Below are 7,269 nucleotides of genomic sequence, written 5' to 3'. Positions count from 1 at the left end.
GAGACAGATATCAGAGAGAACAAGCTAGACACATGTTATTGTGGTCTGGGAATTACCACTCAGACACCAATTTCAGCCAAACACGGCTGGTTTATTGAATGCACACACCAACACTGATAGATCAGAGATATAGTCAACACTCAAGCTGATTGCCACTCCCAGTCAGAATCTTATAGAGCTTTTAAGGCTGCAATCCACAAACACCTGTGTCAAATTATTGTACCAATCAGATTTAAGAACAGGGGATTTCCTTAGGAACATTTCTTTGTTGTATCTTTATCCTGTTCTCATTGGCTGGAATATTTTACTATGACAAGGGACTTGTCCTGCCTAACATTCATGTCTTACCTTGCCAACCAGGATGTATGTTTCTTTCTGTCAAGTAGAATATTAATTCCCAGAGAGGTCTTAGGAACTTAAACTTTATTCAACCCTTACTCAAAATGGAAGTTTGACTCCAAGTAGCCTCTTATATTGGTGTAGATATCTTTCTTAAGTTTGGGCACATCCCAGAGGCAGCTTTTAAAGGCAAGAAACCCTGAAAACTTGTACATAGGTATGGGAAGTGTTGCTAGGCAGTAGATTTGATTCCAAGCTTATTGTGGCTAACTATACAAAGCAGTTCTAACTAAATTCTTTTTTTACTGGTTCCTATGAATGCCAAAGCACAGAACATAATAGAATATGCAATAAACTTAGGCAAGAGAGTTTCCTAGCAACAGCACATGAGAACGTTTCCTTATAACATTAATAACAACCCAAACTTGCTGGTAGACAGGCAATAGTTATCTAGGTTTTAACAAGGTAAAGAGAATATGCCAAAGAATGAGAAGGAGCCAGAAGATTAGAGCAGATTTCTAGAGTTAGTTGGAGTCCAAACAGAGCAATTCAGTCAGAAAATGAGAGAAGCCAGGTAGAATCAGTGAGTGGGAAGAGGAGTTTGAGCCAGACCAGCTATGTTGAGCCAGCCAGGCAGAGTTCAGAAAGAGCCAGAAAAATGAGCTTACTCAGGAGTTAGCCTCTAATATTACAATTATGTCAAGAGAATAAAAGTTACTTTTTAGCTGATTAATCTGTAATTTGAAAACAAAATTCTCTCTATTGTGGAGGATATAATTTCCAAGATCAAAGTCCCAGGGATTTCTATCCAGTGAGAGTACACCCTCTGTTCATAGACAACTCCCTTGTGCTGCAGAAGGAGTCAATGCTTTATCTTACAGAAGAAAGGGTTAGTCAACTCTCTCCACCACTGTGTAACAGCATACATTTACCCACATGACTTACTCAATTCTTGCAGTACACATCACCTTAATCTTACATAATGAAGATTAAGTTTCAAATAAAGGCAGGATATAGACAGACTATATATGATATATAGTCTGATATAAAATATATCATATATGTGCATGTAGATGTATATGGCATATGTAGATAGATCATAAAATGATATGAGGAGATAGTTGTTTTCTTCAAGAACATTGAACTCAATATGCATATGTTACATTATTAATAAAATATGAGTATTTAATGGGGCACTGCAGAACTAGTGGTCAGAGGAGTGACTAAGTGTCAGCATGTACTCAGAGGCAAAATGCTTTCAAGGTTGAAAAACCGTGTAAACTCCAAAGATCTTTAGATTGTTAATGGATTTCTGTGGGACTACACTTGTGAGCAAAAAGCCAGTTATAGGGTTTTTATGTGTAACAAAGCCACCTCTCTTACACATTCAAATCACAAAAATAGAATTTAGGAGGACTAAATTATTGGTAAACTAACAGACCACTAAAGAAAAAATATGCAGTACAGAATGGAAATATCCATACATTTGAATTATAAATCAAAAAATAGTCACCTGTGTATTTTTCATTCAGATAAAAAAAAGTTCTCTAAAAGAATACTGTCAGTGTAGGATAGCTAAACTAATAGTGTAACTTATAGACACTGTAACTCTATCTCTAAGAGAGCATCATGTACTGTCCACTGTAAGCAACTGTACTTAGGTACACATTCCCAAACACAGGAACACAAATAAACACATTTTTAAAAATGAATCTTTAGCTTCATCCCCCCTCCTCCTCTCTGCTTATCTTCATCACACATGTGGATCCTGAACCAGATAGGTGAGCTTTCCTTTCCCCACCCCTTTTCTGCTTGCTGTGTCCTCTAGAGCAAGCAAAGCTGCCTTAAGCAGCCAGTTATCCCAAGAGGACCTCCATTTTCCCACTACTTCTCTGCTCACATTCAGCAGATGTTCAGCTTCAGAACCATACAGAGCTGCAGATGTGGAAGCATACAACCAGAGGATACCCATTATACGACTGCCTAACAGGGAAAATCAAGGTTAACATTTCTTCAAATATCTACTACAACAGGAAAATCCAGGGACCCAGGCCAACTACATGGTTAAACGTCCTGGAAAGAATACAATCAACAAAAGGCAGGAAATAATGACACCTTCAGAGAACAGCTACCTATTTACAGTAAGTGCTGGATATCCTAACACATCCAAAGTACAAGAAAATGACCTTAAACTTAATCTAATAAAAGTGATAAAAGCCTTTAAAGGGAAAATGAATAAATTCCTTAAAGAAATACAAAAAACTATAAATAAACAGGTGAAGGAACTAAATAAAACTGTTCAAGACCTGAAAGTGAAAATATAAGCAATAAAGAAAGCACAAACTGAGGAAGTTCTGGAGATGGAAAACCTAGAGAAGAGACCAGGAACAATAGAAGTAAAGCATTACCAACATAATGCAGGAGATAGAAGAAAGAATCTCAAGTGTATCAGATATAATAGAATAAATTGATACATCAGTCAGGGAAAATGTTAAATCTAAAAAAAAATTCTGACACAAAACATCCAGGAAATCTGGGATCACAAGAAAACACCTAACCTAAAAATAATAAGAATAGAAGAAAGTAGAGTCTCAGCTCCAAGGCACAGGGAATATTTTTTAACAAAATCATAGAAGAAAACTTTCCCAACCTAAAGAGAGGCCTATAAACATACAAGAAGCTTATAGAACACAGACTGGACAACAAAAGTAAGTCCTCCTGCCATATAATGATCAAAACACAAAATGTATAAAACAAATAAAGAATATTAAAAGCAGCAAAGGAAAAATGGTTGGAAACATACAAGGCAGACCTATCAGAATTATACCCAACTTCTCAAGTGACTTAAAACCTAAAAGGACCTGGACAGATATCTTGCAACTTCTAAAAATCACAAATGCAAACCTATAATACTCTACCCCGGAAAACTCTCAGTCAACATAGTAGGAGGAACCAAGATATTTTGAGACAAATCCAAATGCAAACAATATCTATCAGCAAATCCAGCCCTATAAAAAGTACTAGAAGGAAAACTCCAACTCAAGGATCATAACTACATCCAAGAAAACAAAGGAAATAAGTAATTCTATACCAGCAAAAACAAGGAAGTTTCACCCAAACAAATATACACACTAACACCATCAACATCAAAACAACAGGAAGTAGCAATCACTGATCACTAATATCTTTCAATACCAGTGGACTCAATTCTCAAGTAAAAAGACACAGGCTAACAGAATGGATCTGAAAAGAGGATCCATCATTCTTGTGCAACCAAGAAGCATACGTCAACAATAAATATAGAAATTACATCACAGTAACGTGCTGGAAAAACTTTTCCAATCAAATGAACCCAAGAAGCAAGCTGGAATAGCCATTCTAGAGTCTCTGTATGTTACATCCTTAGGGGGCTATTAGCATAATGATTCACCCATGTCTTCTCTGACAAAATTGCCTCTGTATTCTCCCGAAAAGGTTGTGAATGTACCTGCTCTCAAGGAAGTAATTTTAGTCGACCCTACATGGGACTCTCTTCTGTGCCTTGGAGATTGTTACCTGTCACTAAGCAAATTCATGAAACAAAATAATTAGAATAGTTTGAACTCAGAAGAGATTGATAAGTTTCAGTAGACCAGGAGAAGTGACAACAGATCAGAGTACAGAACTTTGTTTACAGTATGTGTAGAGTTCCTTAGAATTATAACCTATAAGATAAAAGATCATACATACTAAACCCATAGTAAGAACTCAGAAACAAGAGCTAGAAAGAAAAATATAATATAATAGCAGATATAAGTGTTATAAAAATGTTAGAAGAATAAGGTATTTGGATTTGTCATTATTGGAAAGAGTGGTTTATACCAAGTTGTTGTAGTGTTAATAAGTATAGAAACAAAACAATTCCTTTATTGATTATTACAAGATTATAAATAACAGCTGCAATTATTCCTAGTCCCAAGGCTTAAGCAAATCTGTAAGTAATATGACTGACCAGTCAAAGTAATATGTGTGTATATGTATATAGATAGATAGATAGATAGATAGATAGATAGATACAGATAAAAATATAGATATCCGCATATATACATGAAACAGAATGATTAGCATGAACTGACTTGGATTCTATCTATTCTCTATCTAAATATCTTAAAACCACAAAGTGCTACCAGCCTGAGAACAGGCAGTAACATGCTTGTTTGCTTCCTTGCTTAAGGTAAAATAATTTGTAGAATTTTTAGAAATAAAGATATGGCTTTAATAATAAGAAAATCTTTTTATTAGTGTAACAATGGGCATACTAGAAAAGAATGCATGGGCCAAAAATGACATGATCTGTATCTCTTGAAATTATAAATATTTTTGAATTTATTCAAATTAAGAAAATTTCTGATTGCAAGTCAGTCATGTAGTCATCATTCCTGTGGTTGGACCCTAGCACTGCCCCTTCTCTTATATTTGCTTATTACTTAAAATATTTTTGAGTTGACACCATATTTCAGTCCTAAGTGTACCCTAGGGTACTTCCTGTGCTTCTCCCTGGACACAACTCAGGGTCACATTCAATGACATGGGCATGTCTTGCTTTGAGCAGTTTGACCAGGAAGTGAAGAAGCACCAGGACAAAAATATTCTTGCCCACTTCAGCACTTCTCAAGAGGATAAACACAAACACCCCAAATAACCCAATTGAAAAATTGTGTACAGAGCTAAACAAAAATCTCAACAGAAGAATCTGGAATGGCTGAGATACACTTAAAGTTCTTAGTTATCAGAGAAATGCAAATCAAAACAATTCTGAGGTTCCATCTTACATCCATAAGAATTGCTAAGATCAAAAATTCAAGTGATAGTACATGCTGGAATGTAGGTCTATATTCTGCTCTGCTACAAGGCATAGCCACTTAAGAGACTAAATGGGGAGAGTTTTATTGTACTTGTCCCACACTGCTGCTGGGCTGGTCCTGAGCTTCAGGAAAGCAATGAGACAATGCTCTGGAGGAGGGAAATCACAGTCTGAGATACGAGACAGCTGAAGGTTGCATTCCCTAAGTTCCAGGCATCATCTATCCCAGAGCTGGACTGTGAGCTCTGGCTTAGCCCATTGTCAAAGATAGCTGCAGTTGTCTGGAGCAGAAATGGATCTCTTAAGGAGATTTAAGCAGTGTTTCTGTAGGCAAAGGCCTGCTCCATCCTCCCCATGAAGTTTCCTTGATGAAAGTGACAGTCCTTGGTCCTAAACTGTTTATTAGTTTTTCATCATGGAAAATAGATGTGTACCAACTTCTCACAGTGAACCTGAGATTAAATATATTTTGCAGGGAGGAATGTTTGGAAGAGAAGTTTATTAGTTGAACCCCCAGGGGCTGCAGGTATTTTATGTGCATGGAGAACTCTTTTCTGGACCTATGTGCGCACAGGTCACTTTTCCTTATGTGGAAAGTGTAGCAGATATTCCAGGCCAGAAATTTTGCAGGGAGCAGGGAGCCTCCTACAATCCCAGGTGTGTACCCACCATGTTTCCTGAGTCTCAGACCTACTCTACCCACCATGCTTCCAAACATGGCTTAACTTCCCACACTGGCAAGAATGTGGAGCAAGGTGAACAGTCCTCAATTGCTAGTGGGAATACAATCTTGTATAGCCATTTTGGAAATCAATTTAGTGGTTGATTAGAAAACTGGGACTAGTTCTATTTCAAGACTTAGCTATACCACTCATGGGCATATATCCAAATGATGGCAGCTTTATTCATAATAGCCAGAGACAAGAAACAACCTAGTTGTCCCTCATCTGAAGAATATAGTTGGGTGGGACCTAGGTTTGCCCACACATATGTAGCAGATGTACAGGTTGGTCTTCATGTGGGTCCTGAACAACTAGAACAGGGCTATCCCAAAAGCTGTTGCCTGTTATGGGATATGTTCTTCTATCTGGGCTGCCTTGTTTAGCCTCAGTGGGAGAGGAAATCTTTTGATCTAGCAGAGACTTAAAGTGCCAGGGTGAGGGGATTCCCAGGAAGGACCTTACTAGCTCAAAGGAGAAGGGGGAGGGGAATAGAGAAAGGATTGTGGGAGGGATGAACAGGATGAGTGTAGTGAACAGGATGTAAAGTTAATAAGAAATAAATATAACATAAAAACATGAATATTTAAAACATATTAAAAGGAGAAAACCATATGAATTAATATAAATGCTTTTTTAGTTTGAGCAGAAAGATAAAATGTGCAAATGTATCTAAATTATATGAAATTGATAAGTAAAGATGAGAATTCTTTTAAAAAGTTTTATTCAGTGGTAATTGTTTTTTTGGCCCTAGCTTCTTACGAATGTGTCTTTTCTACTGATATTCAGAGTCAATGCTTCAACTGTTAGCATTTATATCTAGCATTTAAGTAATGTCAGAATCCTGCCCCTAGATGAATTACAGATGTGGCTGTTGTGTCACACCTGCATTAATAGGTGGCAGAGAGGAGAGAAGCTACGTATATGCTCAATGTTCTGACCTGTGAATATCTGAATAAATAGTACCCTAACATTTCTTTAAAAAAAAAAAAAAAAAAAAAAAGAAGCCCAACCTGAGACAACCACCAGTCCTGGGCCAGGGGACTCAGACAGGAAACTAGCCTAAGGACCTACAGTTTGTCACTAGCAGGCCTGAAGAGGGGTAGATCATGCATCAGATGACCTCTGATTAGGGCTAGAATGCATGAGTAGTTCATAGTACTCCTGAGACTGCTCCTGAGAAAACTGGAGTCAAGAGACTCCAGTTGCTACTAAGATGAGCAACTATGTGGTGGGTAGTTAGGAGAGAAATGAAAACAGAGGGATACAATATGGTCACAATGAAGAGAGGCAGAACTGAAAAACTGATGGTAGTGAGGAACAGACTGATGTGAGTAGCCAGTGATACCATAAGGGAACATGGTGGTG

General features: G+C 37.3%; 1 non-coding gene across 1 annotated transcript; it reads left to right on the top strand.

Annotated features, from left to right (window-relative positions):
* Positions 1-6,744: 6,744 nt before the first annotated feature.
* Positions 6,745-6,876, top strand: LOC117708000 (small nucleolar RNA SNORA17). The gene has a single exon (XR_004606736.1). It is a non-coding gene; the product is annotated as a small nucleolar RNA SNORA17 (small nucleolar RNA).
* The last annotated feature ends 393 nt before the right edge of the window (positions 6,877-7,269 follow it).

The sequence above is a fragment of the Arvicanthis niloticus genome, chromosome 4 (genome assembly GCF_011762505.2).
Source record: "Arvicanthis niloticus isolate mArvNil1 chromosome 4, mArvNil1.pat.X, whole genome shotgun sequence".
NCBI classification, from domain to species: Eukaryota; Metazoa; Chordata; class Mammalia; order Rodentia; family Muridae; genus Arvicanthis; species Arvicanthis niloticus.
This window is presented reverse-complemented; position numbering and strand designations above follow the sequence as displayed.